The 20,830-nt window shown below is 41.0% G+C and overlaps 1 long non-coding RNA gene across 1 annotated transcript in view; it reads left to right on the top strand.

Moving 5' to 3' along the window:
- Positions 1 to 1,475: 1,475 nt before the first annotated feature.
- LOC143679068 (uncharacterized) overlaps positions 1,476 to 20,830 on the top strand; it is a 44,677-nt gene continuing 25,322 nt past the window's right edge. The window contains exon 1 of the long non-coding RNA XR_013173539.1: positions 1,476 to 1,574. This is a non-coding gene — a long non-coding RNA (uncharacterized LOC143679068). The remainder of the gene's footprint in view (positions 1,575 to 20,830) is intronic.

Raw genomic sequence — 20,830 nt, 5'->3', positions numbered from 1 at the left:
TGGAGACATGTCATCCCCTAATCCAGTTTAACAACCGTTCTTAACTAAATCTCATCAACCAGGGAGATGATCCCATCACAGTCCCAAATACACAGCATTGAATAGAGACTATTCTACCTTTAAGAAATGGGATCCATATTAAAACATGGCTTTTCTTAGGGGGCATATTTCCTTTCAAACCAGCACAGGACACGTGTTCTCTGTTCTGGTCTAAATTTTCAAATCAGCTGGGTAAAATCAAGACAGGAGAAACCTTAGCTCAGATTTATAATGCATTGAAAATCTCAGAAACTAACTGACACATACAACTTACTCACACTGACTCCTCTGGGGTTGTCCTCACTTATTTCTTAGGCTTCTCATGTCACTAGAACACACTTTGAGAATTTCCCTGCAAACTGCACACATGCACACACACACACAATTAAAATGAAATTAAAATCTGAGTGTTCTGCATTTTTATTTTTAGTAATTTTTTGTTAACTCTGGCAAACCTAGGTATAGAAAATCCAGTCATACAAAGTCCCAGTTCCTGCCTCGAAGCTGCTTATGATCTAGTAGGGAAGTGCTGAACTGGTGAAATTTGAAACCAGAAAGTTAACTAGAGAGACTTTTTATACTCTGATTCTCATCTTCATCATCGTCACAAACATTACTCAGTGTTTACTGAGCAACTACTATATGCTGCCCACCATTCTAGGTTCTGCGGGCTCAGCAGTGGACAAAACACAAAAACCTCTATTCCTCACAGAGCTTCCCTCTGCTGCGAGAGAGGCAGACAATAACCAAAACAGTAAACGGTGTAGAATGTTAGATAGTGGTAAGCACTATGGAGAAAAAGTTGGGCAGAGACCTATAGAAAATAAGGGAACAAGTCTTTCTAAAGGAGAGTGTTCCAGGTAGAGGGAACAGAATGTGCAAAGGCTCTTTACGGAGTGCTGGCTGCATGGCAGGGGCTGTGTTAAGTGTTTCACCTATAATGCCTCATTTAATCTGCACACTAACTCTGTGTGACAAGAATGATTGTCATTCCTGTTTTGCATGTGAGTAAAAGGAATATCTGGGTGGTTAAACCTCTTGCACTGCCCCACACAGCTATTAAATGGTGGGGCCTGTACGCTCACTTAGGGCTGGTTCTCAAGCATCCGGCATGCTTCGCTCCCGCTCAGACCTAGCTCTAAAAGAGGCACTTCTCCATTTGATTCTCTCTGCTCTCAGCCTGTTCAGGCTCAGGTGGGATCCACAAGGAAGCTGGGGCAGCTGTACCTTCCCGGCTTCCCGGCTTCTGCTGGCTTCCTGGACCCTCTTCAGCTCCCTGCATGCCGGGTCCTGGCTACACTCCTGTGAAGGGAAGAATGTTCCGCGCCAGGGGCCTTTCCCTCCACACAGGAGCAAACCAGGGGCCTTAGCACCACAGTCCCCAGACGTCCTCTCTCTGCGCGTCCTGTCCTACTGTCTCGCAGGCGGGCACAGGCAAATGTCCTCACGGGGCAGGGCATTGGCTTCTACGTGGCCGTGCGCTCTGGAGCTCCCTGCAGGATGGCGAGGACACCATCTTCCCTCCATTGTCGCCGGTAAGTGGCCTGCATTCCGCTCAGGAAGCGTCCTGGCCCGGCCTTTGGAGCCCTTCTCCCCTGCAGCAGGGGGCCGGCCCTAACCCCGAGGTCCCACCAACGCGACCTTGTGCCTAAAAAGAATACATTGTTTTCCAACACGGGCTTCCTATTCCTGCCCGATAAAGCACCCCATTAACAATGCGTCCAGGTTGTAAAATGTTGGCTGGGGATTGGTTTTTAGCAGCGGACTTTTTGTCAACAGATTGGCATTTTCCTCTCCATTCAGCAGAGCCCAGGCTCCCCTTTCAGGCCTGGGCAATGGCTCCTAGATAAGCTGGAGACACACACACACACACTCACATACACACACTCACACACACACACTCACACACCCAGGCTCGGTGCAGCCTTTCAGCGGTGATAGCACTGTTATTATTAGACGTGGCCTCTGGAACCACCGAGTTCATTTCCAAACAACCGGCTCCTCTGGGTAGAAATGAAAGGACGGCTCCGGTTCCCGCGCTGGCGGCCGCAGATCCGCTACCTCCCAGTCTCCCGCCGCTGCCTCCCGGCCGGCCCAGGACGCCAAAGCCGTGCCCCGAACCCGTTGCTGGGAAGGCGGGCACCAGTGTGGGGCCCTCCCTGCCTCAGGTCTCCTCTGCCCCCAGCCCCCCTCCCCAGTGCGCCCCACTCTGCACCCGACCTGACAGCAGGGGAATGGGCTGGCTCAGCTCTACCCCCCGGCCAGCAGCCCCCTGCCACGGACCCCTGGCCTCTGCCTCCCACCGTGCCTCCCACGTCCTCTCTTTCCTCTACTGCATTCCATGTTCCACCCAACCTTGCCAGCGGAGCCCCAAACTTACCAGTCCCAGGGAGGCCTCTACTATGTGCATTCCTGAGGATTGAGGTTGGCAAAAACTTACTGCCTCATTTCTTTCTAAAGGTGCTGTAAGATTTGTGTGTGTTTTTATTTTTTTAATTAGAACATTTTTTTCCTTGTTCTTTTTTATCTTTGTTTTGGGGGGCGGGGCTGTGTTTTTTTTTGTTGTTGTTGTTGTTGTTTTTAATCACAGAATAAGTGTTCTTAGGTACTTTTATGTGGCTTTCCAATCAGATGGGGAGCTGAGAACCTCTTGATTCTCAGATCCCCTCTGGTGGTGCTGGATAACACCAGATTGCCTGGTTCTTGTGGGCAGAAAAAGTGCCCCCCCCAGGTATATAAAATATTCATAGACAAGTGCATTAAGTGCACTAAGCGTTAAGGATACAGCTCAATGCGTATTTCCATATGTATACAGCCGGCAACCATCACCCAGCAGCAAGATCAAGATAGGGAATGTTTCCAGCTTCCCAGTGTCCCTTCCTTACCCCCTGCCCCGGAGATAGCTGCTTTTTGACTTCTCTGAAGTGTCTTAAATGTCTTTTCATCCTCCCATAGCACATAGCCAATGCTTGAAAAATATTTTTTAAAACCAAACCATACCCTGCTTTGTGCCCAGTGAATGTTGTGCAGCTGTGTGCTCGGTCGGCTGGCTGTGCTTGGCTCTGAAGGAGTTAATGGTGTTAGCCTGGGGTTCTATTTCAGTCCCTTTGCTGGATGTTGGATTTAAACACGGTGGAAACCAAGTTAAGGACAGTGCTGTTCTGTATATCAGTATGCCCACTGAGCCAAGGAGACCCATTTATTTTTAATTGAATTAAATTGCTCACAAAATGAAAGTAGCATACTTTCATTAATATTTAATTACATACAGTGTTAAACAATGATCACAAAGAAAACTTTGCGGCTCTTTTTTTCTCTCTGCTTCTTTTTTTTTTAATTTTTATTACTTTGTTAAACAAGATAGTCTTATTAGCTGTTTTATGCTTGGAATTTTAAGGGCTCTGCTCTTGTACCACTGGAGAATCACTTAATTGGCAGGACTCAGCCAAGTGAGGGGGCAGGTTCACTGTGATGTTGGCCACAAGCAATTATGTGCGTGTGTGTGTGTGCACATATATATGCACTGGCTTCTAATTACTGGACCACAGAAAGATATTTGTGGGGACAATCAGGAACTCCAGCAAGGAGAAAGAAGTCCACATTCTGAATATTTTGAGGTCAACCAGCTATGTCCACTCCCCCAAGAAATTCTGTACATAATGAGAAAAGATATCACTTTTCTCCAAAGGTCATCCCAAAGGAAAAAGAGTTTACTTTTGTGTTTTATGAAATAGTTCTCACATCATACAGCAGTGATTCTCAAACTTCTGAGCGCTTGACTCTCTAAAGGGTGTGTTAAAATCCGGATTCCCTGGTCTCTCTCGGAAGGGACCTGAGAACCTGCATTTTCAGCAGATGAGGATGGTGAGTGATTCTAATGCAAATGTCTGGAAGGCCACTTTTTGAGAAATGCCATCATGAAGGTATAAGTATAAAACAAGGTCAAAAAGTTCATCCAGCCTCATGGTCAACAGTGGGACTCTTTTTCTAATTAAATCTTACACAGAACAAAGGATTGTTGCTGTGATTGAAATGATGATGAAGTCCTTTGGCTTCCTTTAGCCCCACTATCTCCCTTAGCTGTTTTCTGGAGGTTGAAGCCACAGAGCCACTCTTAGAGGTACAAGGTGAAAAAAAATCCTGGATTAGTATTATCAATAATTAAATAAAAGTTTTTAACTGGTTAGGTAAATTCTTAATGTCATGCAGGAATTATCTAAGATAAAATAGCTTCTCGGGGAAGTAGTATAGAATTCTCTGTGATAAGAGGAGTCTAAGCAGTCATTGACCACCACTTGACAAAGATATTCATTTGTTCATTCATCCATCAACAAAAACTTACTGAATGACTGGCCACTCAACAGTGGAAAGTCTGAGGATTTGGCAGTGGACAAGATAGTCTAAGTTAGGTTTAGTTGAGTACCTTAAGTACAGAGACTCTTGACAGAGCATGAGATTTGGTTGGTTTGTCCAGGTTAGTGTGATGCCCCGATAAATCCCAGAGTGATTTGGACAGTGAATAAAGGAGTATTTGCAGGTTCTCCTTGAGGGAATGGGAGAAAGGGGGAAAGATTCAACTTCTCTATTTGGAGAATTTCTGATACTCTTACAAGCATGGGAACAACCAAACTAATAGGCCGAGCTCTGAATCTTGGAAATTGCCCCTATGAAACTTATTCCTGCGAAGGATAGGCTAAGCGTACTTAAAATTAGGCCTGAGTCACCCCCAGAGAACCTCTTTGGTTGCTCAGATGTGGCCTCTCTCTCTCTAAGCCAGTTTGACAGGTGAACTCACTGCCCTCCCTTCTACATGGTACTTAACTCCCAGGGGTGTAAATCTCCCTGGCAATGTGGGACAGAACTCTCAGGATGAGCCAGGACTCGGCATTAAGGGATTAAGAAAGGCTTCTTGACCAAAAAGGGAAAGAGAAATGAGACAAAAAAAAGTTTCAGTTAAGTAAAGGAATTCATTTACGTGTTTACTTTTTTCCTTTTTGTATGCTGTATGTGGGTGGTCACATTTCATTCTTTTTCTGTGGGAGAATCCCCTTACTGCAGCACCATTTGTTGAATTTTTGTGTGTTTGGTTTTTCATTTGTTTGTTTGCTTGTTTGTTTGGGAATTGCATGGGACTTGTTTACTTTTATATTTACCTGATTATAAAATGGAATGAAATACTTTCTTTTACCATTATAAATGTGCTATAATATGAAATGGATACATTTACCATTTAATTAAACCAAAAGATTTACTAAATGCGGTTTACAGTAAGTCAAACTTAACCTTCATTAAAAAAATGGTCAGACACATTTTAAAAAAAAATATTCGAGTATGTCTTATAAAATTTTGCTTAGCATTAAACCTCTCAAAATGAAAAAACAAGTTTCAGTGGCTGAGAGATTTCAAAATGAGTTGGGAGATTATCCTGGAGGTTATTCTTATGCATTTTATTTATTTATTTGTTTGTTTGTTTTTTTTGTTTTTTTTAACATGGGCAGGCACCGGGAATCGAACCTGGGTCCTCTGGCATGGCAGGCAAGCATTCTTGCCTGCTGAGCCACCATGGCCCGCCCATTCTTATGCATTTTATAGATATCCCTTTTCAGTTTATGGTGTATCAGAGTGGCTGGAGGGAAGTACTTGAAACTGTTGAATTGTGTTCTAGTAGCTGTGGTTCTTGAAGATGATTGTATGACTTTTACAATGTGACTATGGGATTATGAAAACCTTGGGTCTGATGCTCCTTTTATCCACGGTATGGACAGATGAGTAAAAAAATATGGATAAAAATTAATAAATAATAGGAGGAACAGAGGGTAAAATAAATTGGGTAGATGGAAATATTAGTGGTCAATGAGAGGGAGGAATAAGGGGTATGGCATGTATGAATTTTTCTTTTTATTCATTTTTCTGGAGTGATGCAAATGTTCTAAAAAATCATCATGGTGAAGAATACACGACTATGTAATGATATTGTGAGCCATTGGTTGTACACCACGTATGGACCGTATGTGTGTGAAGATTTGTTAATAAAAATATTTTTTAAAAGAGATAGACTAAGTTGCTGCTCTCACAGATCTTGTGTTCCAGTGGTAGGATAGATATGGTAGATAAGAAAACAACACATGAAGTCTGTGGAGGAAAGGAAAGAAAGAAATGTATTTGTCAGGGAAGAGCTAACAGAGGGGTATAATTTGAGCTGAGACATCAGTGATATAAAAGGAAAGCCTGGGCGGGGGAGCTTAGGAAAAGGCATTTTAAGCATAAGAAGTGCCAAAACACTGAGGTAGGAATATGCCCAACATATTTGAAGAAAAGAGAAAAGGAAGTATAGTTGCAGCACAGTAAGAAAATTGTATGAGATGTGGGCAGAAAGGCAGGCAGGGGATAGGTCCTGGAGTTTGGTGAAGTGGCCATTCTAGCTTTCAGTATGCCACTGGACCAGGTGACTGTGGCAGGTGGTGTTTTCAAAGTTAATGCAACAATACATCCCATTTCACAGTCTCATTTCCAATATGACTTTGCCTTCCCTCATCTGAAGGTGGAGTTTACGTCTCTACCCTCTTAAATCTGAGTGGATTCCATGACTGTTTTGACCAACAGAATAGAGCAGAAGTGATGATATACCAGTTCTAGGCATGGTTCTTAACTGGCCTAGAAATTTATGGAATGCTCACGCTTGGGACACTTCTTGAAACCCAGTATCGTACTGTGAAGATTCCAAGCCACATGAGGAGACAGTGTGTAGGCACTCTGATTGGCATCTCTAACTGAACTCCCAGTCAATATTCAACTTCAACTTCCAGTCAAGAAAGGGAAGCATCTTAGATATTCAACCCCATTGAGTTTTCAGATGGCTGAAGTTCCAGCTAATGTGTGATTGGAAGTGCTGAGAAATCCTATGAAGAATTATCCCGCCAACCCTCAGAACCAAGAGCGATAGTAATAAATCATGGTTATGGGCCATTATGTTTTGGGGTGGATGGTTATTCAGGAATAGATATCCAGACTAGTAAACATTCAACCCCAAGATGCTCTGATTCCAGGAGTCTAAGCTGCTAGTTATTTCTCTTTTTCCCTCTATCATGTTGCCATAGAATCTGTTAATGGAGAATTTCTGAGCCAGTGAGAATCCAAGAGAGCTTTTGAGGCAATATGCTTTCAAAATCTAAGTTGCTTTCACTTTGACATGAATAACTCTTTACATATGCTGTCCCAAGAACTTCATAGTTTTAGCATTCTAAAATTCTCTTCCTTGGTTACATGCTCCTCATATTCTAGGGGCTTGCACAGAGAAAATGAGAGCTTGAGTTTAGAAAATACCTCCAAATGATACTTTTGTTTGGCTTACTCACAGAGGTCAGAAGGAGAGCAAAGGTCCTTCTTTAAAATCCTTGGAGGCTTATGTTTTTCCCTTTACTGACTGATTTATGATCTTATGGCTATTTTGGGTTATTTTTAATTGGTCTTTTAGTTTACACAGCACTTTCACATACCTTCTTGCATTTGATTTTTGCAATAACCATGGGCCAGCCATTATTTTCCTTACTCTACAGATGAGCCAAGTGAGACTCACAATGACTAAGAAATGAATGAGATGACAAACAAGAGAGTAGGAGGCAGAGTCTTAACTTGAATCCAAGCGATGTTGCTCTTTGGTCAGTGCTGTTCCATTTGTCTCATTCTGTTCCCTGAAGAGAATTGTCAAATTGGTAATACTTTTAGTTTGCTCTTCAAGAGATTTCTATTATGTACAGTTTTTTTAAAAAACACTTCTGGGAATAGAAAAGTAAGTAAAAATCTTACCAAGTGCTTCGGGAATGGAACTGCCATTTAGGATGGAGATGAGAAAAGACGTTTCTGCCAATCCCTGCCTCTCCTTCCAGCTCTCTCCCTTTTAGGACTCTGATTCCAGCATTTCTAATGACTCCACTCGGATGTGTTCCCCTTGATCTTATTCCATTTCACTGTCACTCACGTCACTTAGGTTCCTGTTTCCCTTCTTCCCTAGTTAAGATTCTAAGGCCCATCGTCAGGATAACTCCCCAATTTAGCATTCTAACTCTCTTGCCCCTTCTCCCTCATCTGATTGCTCTGACAAGACCCTAACCTTGGTTAAGTTAAACTCTTGTCCTCCATGGCCCCTCTGCCTTCCTGACTGAACACGGCTGGAGAAAAAAAATACATAAACTAAGGTGAGTGACCTCAGTTTACATTCTGGATGACTAACTTCCCGCCAGCTTCCAGTCTTGGCTGCCGATTCTGGGATGAGCCTCTACTCTATCCGCTTTCCTCCTCTCCTAGACAATTAATGCACATTTCTTGTTTCCTTCCCTAAATCTCCAACCAGCACAGTATTTATGGAAGGCCTTATTTCAGTAAGAAAGTATTGGCATCAGAAAAGAAATTCCATAAACCTTACAACCCATATCTACCCACCTACCTGCCTCTGTGCAATATGCTCTACATTCGATGTACATACTCTTGGCTAGAATAGTGCCTGGCTCATAGTGGGCACTCAATAAATAATTGTTAAATGAATCAGTGGAGTGAAACTAGTGGATTCTCAAAAGTTAGGTTAAGTAATTTGGGATGAGTATGATAGTAGAAAATAATCTGCAGAAGATTTTAAGTAGAAGAATTTATTGATGATGGTATCTGAGGAAAATGATTTGTACTAATAACTGTGTTAACTTTTGCTCCTTCTGCTTTTCTCAATGTAGTTTTATACCTGGCAAATTTATGGTCATCCTTCTAGACCCAATGCAGGTTTGACCATGTTTAACTGTCTCTGACTCTTAAGGTTAGAATGAACTCCCAAGTGTTCTGGGGACCTCTGTGCCATCGATTTTGTTTCTACCTCTATTACAGTGATTACTGCTGAGGTTTTATGTGACTATTTCCTGCACTAAACTGTAAGGCTCCCTAAGTCTGGGATTGCAATGTCTGTTTCTTATAACTCCTTCATCCAGCAATACATGTGGTATCAGCATCCAAGAAGTTCTTCATGTCAATAATTTTAAAGTAGGACTTACAAAGTCTTTTAAGTCAAGAAAGAACTTATTGCTAAGAACATTTACAGGATATGAAAGGACTCGTTAGTTAGGTCACTGGTGCACTGTCTGAAGTTTTGGAAGAACTGGAGGAAATGAGATGTACCAGGAGACCACATTTGAACAAATTAAAAAATTTCTTTATTAAATTTAAAAAAATAAAATGAATTAGAGAACTGTGGACCTGTGAGTTTGACAATATGGTGCTATAACAGATTGACTCAAGGAAGTTCTAAAAGAAGACTGTATATCCACCAAGAATCAGAGTGGGTTCACAAAGAGCAAGTCATATTGGTATAACTGCATGCTTGTCTTTACAGGAAAACTAGACTCATAGGTGTGAGGATTGCAACTGAGACACTGGATAAGTTGCTTCAATACTTGATACCTGGGGTTAGATGGAGAAAGAAGGTCCAGAGGGAGGAAGAATAACATGGAAGCTAAAAACAGTAATTCACAGTTCTGCCATCTAGTTATGCAACCTTGAACCAGTTTCTTAGACTTTCAGAACCTTAATTTCCTCATGTATAAAATATGGATTGTTATATTTGTTTCTACATAAAGATTATTGCAAGAATTAAAATAAGACAATTGGATAAAGAATTTTCATGGTGGCAGATAAAAAAAGTATCTGTAGGTGGTGTGTGTGTGTGTGTGTGTGTGTGTGTGTGTAGTAAGGTTCATAGGTTGAAGGTATGACTTTTGCTACCTGAAAAATGCTGCAAATAGGCTAGGGAGGTAGGGGAGAGAAGTCATCCTAAAGGAAGAGGAAAACTGGTATGAACTTTACCAGAAAATGAAGCCTTAGTGTTGGAGGAAGCATGCAAATATGACTTGATTTCTAGTCCAACTACAGGAATTCATGTCTGGCACTTAGAGAGAGAGGTTATATATGTAAACGGACAAAAAGTTTTTAAACATCATCCCCAAATTTATTAAGATATCAGGGATCCAAGCAACATGGCACGTGGACCCTTCAAACAAATTGTAGCTCAAAACCATGAAAAAGTTGGCCTTACAAAAGCTGCCGCAAACCACAGTTCACTTTGGCAAATTGAGGACTTCATTGCAACAATAGTGGTATATGCAAGAGTTGGCAGAAGCAGGAACAAATAGGAAACTATCATGCCCCATGGAGGATGGCAGTAGTTCCTGGAAGAGTCAGCTGGTGTTATACCCAGCTGTGATGCTAACTGTGCTCACCAAAAGCAAGAGTACCCTAGCAGAAGTGGCAAAGACACTTGGTGGATAGCACAAAGTGACTGGCAGAATGGATATAATAGCAACTGTGAGAAACCATCAAGAACATCTACAAGAATTGAATTTGGAGGATAAGGTGGAGGGGGAGGGAGGGAGAAAGGAGGGAAAGATTCCTTTGGACTGGAGGGTTTTGCTGAAATAGGGAAAGGCAAACCTTCTCTTGAGTGGCATCTGTGTTTATGGGATCCTATTGTATTGAAAGTTGCTGAAGCTGAAAAATGTTTTATTTCTTAAAGATGATAGAGTAGCTTAGTGACTGATCGAATGTTGATGGCCAAAGGAATTGAAGTACAGGATTGACATCAGTCAAGAAGAGGGTTGTAGAAGTACATCATAGACTGTATTATCAACCATTCTTCGCTTTATTTTTTAAACTTTATCTCAGTGGTTTAGATAAACTTGTGAAGAGCACATTTACCAAATTTGCTCTTACAAAAAGAACTGCTAATAACAGTAGCTAATATTTATCAAGCTCTTCCTATAAGCCAACTACATATGGCTTAGTAGCACCATGTATGAAAAAGAGTTAGAGCTCTTAACTAATACCAAGTTCAATTAAAAAACAAAACAAAATATTGTGAATGACCACCAAAAAAAGAGAACAAGGTATTTTTAAGATCTACTACTAGTAGCACATATCTAAAATTAGGGAGATGATAGTTCTGCCTTATTCTACAATATTTAGAACACACATGACATGTGAAATATGTTGTCCAGATGCTAAGTTTCAAAATGAAATAAATGAAGTATTTATAGTATGTTCTGACGAAGGTGAGTAAGCTGGAAAAAAGAGTTATAACCAAATCCAATGAAGCACTATTTTAAGCACTGAAGATTTTTAGCCTGGAGAAGGAAAGACTCTGGGTGAGAACATCAGAGTCATTTTTGAATACAGTGCTCATAAGTGGAAGACTGATTAGAGTTGTTCTGGAGAGCCTCACGGGGGGAGAACAGGGACGAGCAGATGAAGATGCTGGGAGACGGATTTTCACACAATGGAGGAGAAGATGTTGCTGAGACAGCTGTATGACATTGGAATGGGAAGCTTCAAAAGACTGTGGGCTTTTTTTTCCACCCGAGGTATTCAATCACAGCCTGCACAATGACTCATAAAGGGCATTACAGAGGAGCTTTCAGTATGTAGGTGGGGTCCGACCGAACGGTCCCATCTCACGTGTAGGAGGGCAGGCTTGGTTAGTGGCCTCTGAGGGCCCGTGATGTATCTGACTAAATTTCAGAATCATTTCTGATCCCTTCAGCAGGCAGAAGAAGAGTTTCAGCTGTGTTCATAGAAAATAATTCGAACTTTTAGAAAAGCCATGGAAATGTGAAATCTAAGTTAAAATTCTGTTTTCTTTTTTTTTTCAAGGTTTATTACTATTATTTTTTGTGCGTCTCCCTACATATATGTATTTCTACTATATATTTTGTGTGTCTCCCTACATATATGTATTTCTATATCTATACATATACATACACAGGCAGGTATATGACATGCATATCATAGGAAATTTTGTTCACAACTTTTTTTGGGAGGGGGCGGGGTACATGGACCAGAAATTGAACCCCAGTCTCCCACATAGCGGGAGCAAATTCTACCACTGAACTACCAGAGCACCCCCCAAATTCTATTTTTTTTTTTTGTACAGATATTTACCTTTTCAAGATACAAAATAAAATTAAAGCAAAATCAGAAACTTTGGTATAAGCTGACAATTGACAACACTTCACTGTCAACACAGGGCCATAGTGAAAGGGATAGTCACTAGCCTACCACCTCCTCTCAACAACCTGTGGCCCCAAACGTACGAGTCAGATCATTCTCACACAATCCGAGAGTGCAACCCTCTGCGTGATGTGCATTTCCCTTATGTTATAGCTATTTGAATCCATCTCCCTGTTGCCCCTATAGGTTGCATTCAGAGTTAGGATCATGTGTGAATTAGCTCTGGATCCCACAAAGCTCCTAGCATAGGCCTTTACATACATGTGGTGCCTAATGAGTGTTTGCTGAATTAATAAAGCAAACCTTTCTACTAAATAGTTTCAAGAAAATCAGTCCAACGGATTATTTGGTATTGTGTGTGTGTGTGTAATCCTTTATTTTTTGAAACTTTTCAAGCTCAACCTGCCAATGGGGGTGAATTTTACAGTTTAATCACTTCTGTTGAAAGATAAATTACAGAGTTAGGGAAACAATTCCCATTCCCAAAGGGAATTAGCCCAGTCTAGATGAAATGTATTAGTCATTTACCGAGAGCCTACTATAAAGCAGTGATAAGGCCAGGTACCATAGAGACTGCAAAAATGACTGCAGCGTGAAACCCACCAGTAAAAGAAGCTTTCAATATTTTGAGATATATTTTGAGGGAAAGCTAAACTGTTTTAAGAGTCCTTAACAGTCAGCCCCACTTTGTCCACATAAGAAATGGTAGCAACTTTGGGGGTTGAGTGTGAACAAGCTGCAAAGAAGATAGGAGATAACGAGGGAGAGAACCCAGAAACACGATGTTGGCTAGAGCCCTAGGAAAAGAAGTGGTTAGTGTATATTCCCTGAATAATGAGTAAGTACCTAACTCTTTAAAAGTGAAGTTGAATATTTAGTTTTTAGTTACCTGCTCTGAGGGCAATCACACGAGCCCTTTGCCATTATTGTTGAAATCTCCAGTTAACTGTGTTCTATTAGAGCTTTGTTGGGTGAGAGGTATTTGGGGTAAAAGAAGAAGGAACCATTTTGGGGTCCACATTTCAATTTGGGGTCCACATGGGGTACAAAATGTGATCAGCTACTCAAGGTGAGAGAGGAAAGAGATTGAAGATTCATCACAAGCAGCAAATAAGAATGACTACTGAAATGTAATGTCCTCAGAAAACTCTGGAAATGTTGGGAGAAACCCTGAGTTTCTTCCCCAATAGCAAAAGGAGATTTGAACCAATTTTTTAATTAAATCGGAAAAGAATAGGCAATCCTAATAAGCCAAAGGATTTGAGGTCAGATAAGCAGTTGATATATTGTTTTGCAAAGAAAATATAAATATGATTTAGTAAAATAGTCAGATGTTAGTAGAGAACTAAAAAAAGAGAATTCAAAGATATCATCCAAGTTTATTTTGAGGCCATGGAAGACAATGGCAGTGCCATTGATAGATAAGAACATGATAAGGGACAGTAAGAGTATGCTTTGGGCCCAGTTGAATTAGCAATACTGGCAGCATATTTTAGAGGAGATATCCTAGAGGAAATTGGAAATACAGGTCCAGAGCTAAGTAAGATTGGAGGGTATAAAATATGAGCATTGGGTTAGAGATGAGAATGGAAGTCATGAAATGGAAACCTCTAGAAAGACTGATATGTGATCTCCAAAATTAAGAGATGGTAGAAAGTCAAAGATCATTGAGGAGAAAGAGGAGACAGGGAGCTAGGAAGAAAGTCAAGAAGTTAATACAATGGAAGCCTAGGAAGAAAGGACCTTCAGTAAGTCTTTGATCGACAGCATCAAATGCAGCAAAGATGACATGGAGGAAATAGATAAAGGGAAGCCCTATTGGATTCATACTAGCATGTTACAAAAATATTTTGCTTTCGTATAAAATTGTACAGGATTCAAACATCGTGACCATGTCCCAAATAATGACCCTGTTGTGCGAAATGCAGAGGATTAGGAAAATACTTGTGCTCTTAATGATATGTTCCTAATGAGCTTAAAATTTAAAAGAAAAGGGAAGGGAAGGATTTGATCAGCACAAACATAAACAGATGGAATAATTACGGTGGTATTTGCATGGTATGAGGTATTCCCAAGTTCCAGCTTGTGAGTCTCTAAAACAATATTTGATAAAAATAAATTTAAGTTCAACCAAAAAAAACTGAATTGTTCCTTAGAGTTCAATATAACAAGTTGTACCTGGAGACTAAGCAAAATGAGGTCAAATGTAATATCAAAGATACACACTCAGAGAGGCATTAGTATTTAGATGTCCCCCCAAATCAGTAGCACTTAAAAATCTAGTAGGAAATTGGCAATTTATATATCTGATTGCTGATGCTTTGCATAAAAATAAACCTTATTCTGATAATTATGCATTCCTATTCTTCAATATCCTTCTCCCAGCCTTCTACTGGGAATTTCTTCCTTGCTGCATGCCTCTGAATATTTCCAGGGTGCTTCCATGTTGCTCTACCCTCTCTTTCTTCTCTGCTTTTTTCCACTTCCAAAATCTTGTTAATTTCTTAGAAGTTAAATTCCAGCTATTTCTGCTATTTCTCCTTTTATAGGTCTTCTTTCATTAATTGGGAGTAAGGTAAATAGTTGCATGGAACTTATGGAAGCCAGAAACGAAAACTGAATCACAAACCCTCTCTTTGTTTTCTTCCCCAATAGTTTCTTCTATTAGAATCCTTCTTTTCTGTTAGTAGGTTCTACTGAGGCTTTATCTGCAGATTACCTCATTGATAATGTGTACTGGTAGCCTTGAGAGTATGCATAGTAGGTCTCCAGCTTCAGGGAGAATGATTGACCATGGGCCCTATCAGCCGTTCTCTGAAAACCATCACTGAATCCACACCAAGCCATGCTTCTCCCAGCCAATGACTGAGTGTGCAGGGATACAAAGTCAGACTGGACCTGGCAGACCCTGGACTCCTTGATGGCAGATTTTGGTTCAAGGTCCCTCTAAGATCTTTTTGTATCTTCCTTAGACTGCACAAAAGACCAGGATACTTCTACCCAACCTAACCTCCTTCTCTTCTTCCACTGGAGTTAATCTTGCTTGACAGCTCTTCCAACTTTCTTTGGTTCCCTCATTATTTCTATCACAGGCATTTCCCCTAACAGAATTCTTGCACATTTCATCCCATCTTGATGTTTGCTTCTTGGAGGACTTGGGCTAACACACAATGCTAATAGAAGCAAGGTTTACAATTACAATCACAAGGCCTGTGGTCCTGAATCTTGGTATTCTTACCAGCATTTGGCTCTGATCTCGCAGCCTACATCAAAATTGTTGAACAGAAATGATCTTATTTGCAACTGTGGTAAGGAGTCAACAAGAGATTTCTTGAGACTTGTGATCAGAAATTCAAATGCTGGATAACCTTTGTTGAAACTTTATACTTAATTACCCTCCGTTTACATTGTAGTTCTCTCCCTATTCATGTTTCACACAAAAGATAGGATTGAGTGAATGGACATTGGTCAGATCTGATTCTCTGATCTGTTAACAAATTTCTTCAAAATTTCCTGCATAGTTGAAGGAAAAGACTGGTTCAGTATTACTATAAAATTTTCCTGACTCGGAGAACAGAAAGCTAGAAATTTGGTATGCTATAAATGATCTATGAAACAGTGAGATAAAATTTTTTACTTATCAGATTGGCAAATATTTAAAAGATTGATCTCATTCAGTGCTGTTGAGCAGATAAGGAAATAAGCAATCTCTTTATACTTGCAAAGAGTCTAAACAGGTACAATTTTTTAAGAAGGTTAATTTGTTAGGTTCTAACAAAACTGAAGAACCATAATTCTTTCCTACAGAAAACTTTGAACAGGAATAAAAGGCTCTATATGCAAGGTTGCTCACTGTAGCTAATTACAGGGTTGTTTGCAATAACACAATACAAAAAGCAATCTAAATGGCCAGAAGAGGAGACTGATTAAATATGTTAAAAGACATCCATACCATGGAATCTTCTATAGTATTTAACAGGGCTGTCACTAGCCCAAAGAGCAAATCTGCATGCATTAGAAAAATACATCTCCTTCTCTAGGTGAAGAAAGCCACATACCAGGAAGCCTGAATTGGTGTATGGAGCATGTGTTGGACTTTAACTCTCATTATCCCCCTCTGTCAGGTGCATCTTTGCAATGTACAATCTGAAAAATGCCTAACAACTCTGGCTGTTAAAAATAATGAGATAGTGTTATGAAAGGCTGCCCATTGTACTGTTAACACCTTGCCCCCCCAAAAAATAGAGAAGAAGGAAAATTGGAGATTATATTAGCTATCTATTGCTGCATAATTCCTTTCCCCAAAATGCAATGTCTTAAAAACAACAAATATTGATTATCTCGCAGTTTTGCAGGTCAGGATTCCCAGTGTAGTTTTACAGGATCTTCTGCCTCAGAGCTTCTCAACAGGCTGTAGCCAAGGAGTTGGCTGGGGCTGCAGTCAGCTCAGGGCTCTACTGGGAAGAAACAGCTTCCAAACTTGTGGCTGTTGGCAAGATTTAGTTCTTGCTAAATCTTGTTGGACTGAGGGTCTCAGTTCCATTATGGCTGGGGGCTGGGGGCCCTCAGCTCCTTGCCATGTGGGCTTCTCCATGTGGCAGTGGTATCCATCAAAGTCAACAAGTGAGAAGAGTCACAGAGGGGGTACAAATATGGAAGCCACGGTCTTTTATAGCCTGATCTCAGAAGTGACATCCCATCACTTTTGCTGGATTCTGCTTCTTAGGAGCAAGTTACTAGTTTTGACCCACATGTGAGGAGAAGGGATTGCACAAGGACACAAATACCAGGTCGTTGGGCCACTTGGAACCATTTTAGAAGCTGCTGACCACAGAGGATATATATTACACTGTAAATACACCAACAGTTATCTCTGAAGCACAGACTTGGAGGAGGCATTTTAAAAAATATTATTTTAGACATAGAAAAATTGCAAGACTTGTACAATGAGTAGTAAAAAACCCTTTATTCAGATTCGCTAATTATTTATATATTTTTTATTTCTTTTCATTCTTTCTCTGTATGTCTTTATATATGCACACATATTAGTTTTTCTTTCTGGACCATTTGAGAGTAATTTGGAGATAGCATGTCCCTTTAAGTCTCTTTAATATCTCAGTGTGTATTTTCTAAGAACACATTCTCTTACGTAACACAGAAAAAAATTAAAATCAGAAAATTTAACATGAATACAATGCTATTATATAACCCATATTCAAATTTCATCAAATTTCCCAGAAATTCCTTTTTTAGCTCTCTCTTCTTCCTTGGTCCACCAGCTGATGCAGGACCGTACTTTGTATTTCATTTTGTTCGGCTCTTTAGCCTCATTTAACCTGGAAGTTTCTCAACCTTTCTATGTGTTTCTTGAACTTGATATTTTTGGAGAGTACCGGCAAGTTATTTTGTAGAATATACATAACTTTGGGTTTGTTTGGTGTTTCCTCATAACTAAGTTTGTTGCACATTTTTGGCAGGAATATCACAAAAATGTTGAAAGGGAGGGGTGATTTTAATAAGCATGCATTATTTGAATTTGTTATAATGAAGGTTAACTTTTTAAAAATAATCTTCTATTAGTTTATTGGTTCTGTTTTTTTGGAAGAACATTACTGATAAGATACAATTCATCTGTCTGTAGTATGTAATTAAATGGTTTTTAGCATTATTCCTAGAGTTGTGCAATTTTCGTCATAATCAATTTTAGAACATTTTCATAAACCCCCAAAGAAATCCCATACCCTTTAGGTGTTAGCCCCTGATACTGAAGATTTACTTTTTTGGGGGGGTGCATGGTCCAGGAATCGAACCCAGGTCTCCCACATGAGAGGTGGGCATTCTAGCCACTCAGCTACCCATGCACCAGAAGATTTACTTTTGTAATTAAAACCAGAAGTTTTCATAAGGAAAACCCTCTCTTTCTCCATTATCGCCATTTGTAGTAACCTTTTCCATTCTAAACATCAAGGTATGGCCATCGGAATTTCAATGGATGCTGACTATGGTGCTTATTTATTCTTGCCATTCTGTGGTCACAGCATTCGCTCAGATGCTCTAAAATAAAAGCCAGATAGTTGGTGGCAGTCATCAGTTAAATAAATAAATACTTTGAAAATGAAATCTTAACACATGGAATGACATATTAATCTTTAATGACTATCAACTGAGATGTCAATTACAGCTGGGAATGTCAGCAAAAAATTCAGCTGTGGTCCAGTCCAGCATTACCTGGCCAATGATAACATGAGAGAATCAGTTAATCTTCAGAGGACAAGGAGAACTTTCTAAGTTTAGACCCAGCGTTTATTAACACTTCAAATGAATGGGTGATTACTTTTAAACACTGCAGCTAGAAGAAGAATGATATTTAAATTTTTGGCAGATTCACTTCCAATAAGGAAGAGAAGAAAGAACAGAAATAAGGTCAAAAGAGGAAGAAATCACATTATAGACTGAATCTGAGAAAGGCTCTTATTCAAAGATCCATTGTTTCTCCATGGTCCTCTAATGTCTTCTTTATCACTCTTGTCCATGTACCTTTTCTGAAGCCTGGTTATGGGACCTGAGCTTCCTAAATAAAAACCTCCCAGGTAGAACACACATTACAGATAAGAAATGAAATCAGGGAGTGTCGAGCCACTAGACAGCTTTTGGTTTTGCAGTAGAAAAGGGCAAAGGCGCCCTTTCTGGGACGTTCCCATGAGAATCCAGCATCTTTGAACTCATGCTGCCCTTCTTATACCATCTGCCACCCTGATACAAACATCAGCCTCAGCGCTGTGAAGATCTGCCCATCAGGAAGGCTGGATCCTGAGTTTGGCTCGCCTGGCTTGGTGGCACACAGTTGTTGTTCTCTTTCTTTCTCACGCAGAATTTTTGACCTCCGCTGGCACAGTTTCCCAATTGGCACAATTTCTCTCCCCCAACTGGCTCAATGCTTGGTCAGGAGCCACCATGCTCACTTTACACCCCCTTGATTCTCGTCTTATTATCAGATTTTCTCCCCTTCTCCTTAACAGGAGACTCTGGGGAAGGGATTGTTTTGGCTGGAATTTGACAAGGCACAGGTGGTTTTACCAGCTGCAAGTTCTTTAGTTCTTGTTGGCCGCCCACCAATTCTTGGTCTTTTCACAGTTCTTTCTCTGGTGGTGGTGGAGGAGGAGGAGGGGCAGGAAGGGATAGTAGGTCCTTGATGTTGTTATTCAACATCAGCAGCTGTCTCAGGTTGGCATGGAGTCCAGAGCATTTCTTCAGGAAGGCTGCCCACCCCCTTCCCCAAATGTTTTCCCCTTGAGACGGGAGAGAGCTGGAGGGAACAGTGAGAAAAATGGCAGCTCCAGTGTGTCTGGGTCCGTTAGCACAGGGATGGGAGGATGACGTGCTCCCCTCTCCGCATGCTCCTGCTGCAGATGAGCCGAGCCCCACTCTCAGGTCACCACCACTTTCCGCCTCGGAAATTCAGGCTCGAACTCGGCAGCTTGCCTCTTCACTCCTGGCTGGTGGGAGTCCAATGACAGTAGCATCGTCTCCCAAAATAGACGAAAATAATTCTCAGCTCGGTCTCTCAAATGCCTCTTTTTTTGAGGAAAGAAAAAAGGAACTTAAAACTTAAAAGCGTTTTTCCTTCTTCCTTTTCCTTTCCCAGCATCTTTTTGATAGCAACAATAAAACACTTGAATGTGCTGTTTGACCTCCAGTGCCACCCTGTTCACTGTTCTCTTCTCAGCCCTTTTTATTTTGAAAACATTCATTTGACGCCTTTCCTTAGTACGATTTCAAGCCCCTGCTCATGTTTCTTCAGACTTTCCTTCCTGTGAGGCTGTGCTTGAAAAGCATGGTTCTGTTCTCTCCTTGATGTGTGTGGGCGCTTGCCTCCCCCATTAATCTGAACCCATGTGAAAGGGGACGCTAAAATGGCTCTTTTCTGGTTAATTCATCTCCCTCTTCTTTCCTCCTTGTTTCTTCTGATCCTTCTGCTTCATTTCTCCTTGCCCTCCTCCTCCCTAATTGCCTCATCCCTCAGCACTAGACATTCTTGGATCTTCTCGTTGGCCTTAGCCATTGATTAGGTCCAGGGCTGTTCAGCCAACTCCACAGGGTATGCGGCGGGGGGTGGGGGTGGGAGGGAGGGGACTGGGGGGCGAGCGAGACCACCAGGCATTTTCAGGGGCCCTGACAGCCATTCTTCCCCACCCCCCAGCCCTTTTACAGCTGCACAAAGTGCTGAACCCTCTCTCTGTCCCTGACTAAATTCCTGTCCTGGAATTTATCTTTATCTCCTATCTCACCCTTTTGGTCCATTCTCTGATATGTTCATCTGTTAGATGATTATTCTGTGTCCTTCTCAGTTCTGATTTGGAAAAAAAGCTACAGGAGGCATGCCTCGGATTTGGGTTCTTCCAGTCCAGAAGCAGCTCCTCCTGAGAATACAAGCCCATTAGCTGTTTAATAATGCTTTGTTGATACTCCACCTCTGTCTGTTTGCTTTGCACACAGAGCATTTCTTTCAAACCCAAACAGTCTGAAATGAGGTGCAGAGAGATATTAAGGTGGAGATCTGGGGTGTGGGTTTGGGGATGGTGGGGAAACAGGGGACCAGCAAAAGCAGCAGCAGGAAAGGTGACAAGAAGAGAAAGATGGTGAAGTGTTTCCACATCCCAGATTTTCCTGGGGGAGGAGTTAAAGTAGAAAGTATGGATTCCTGGAATCTCAGAGACACCCATCACCAAACATAAGTATAAACATGTATTCT

This window comes from Tamandua tetradactyla, chromosome 4, assembly GCF_023851605.1.
Source record: "Tamandua tetradactyla isolate mTamTet1 chromosome 4, mTamTet1.pri, whole genome shotgun sequence".
NCBI classification, from domain to species: Eukaryota; Metazoa; Chordata; class Mammalia; order Pilosa; family Myrmecophagidae; genus Tamandua; species Tamandua tetradactyla.
This window is presented reverse-complemented; position numbering and strand designations above follow the sequence as displayed.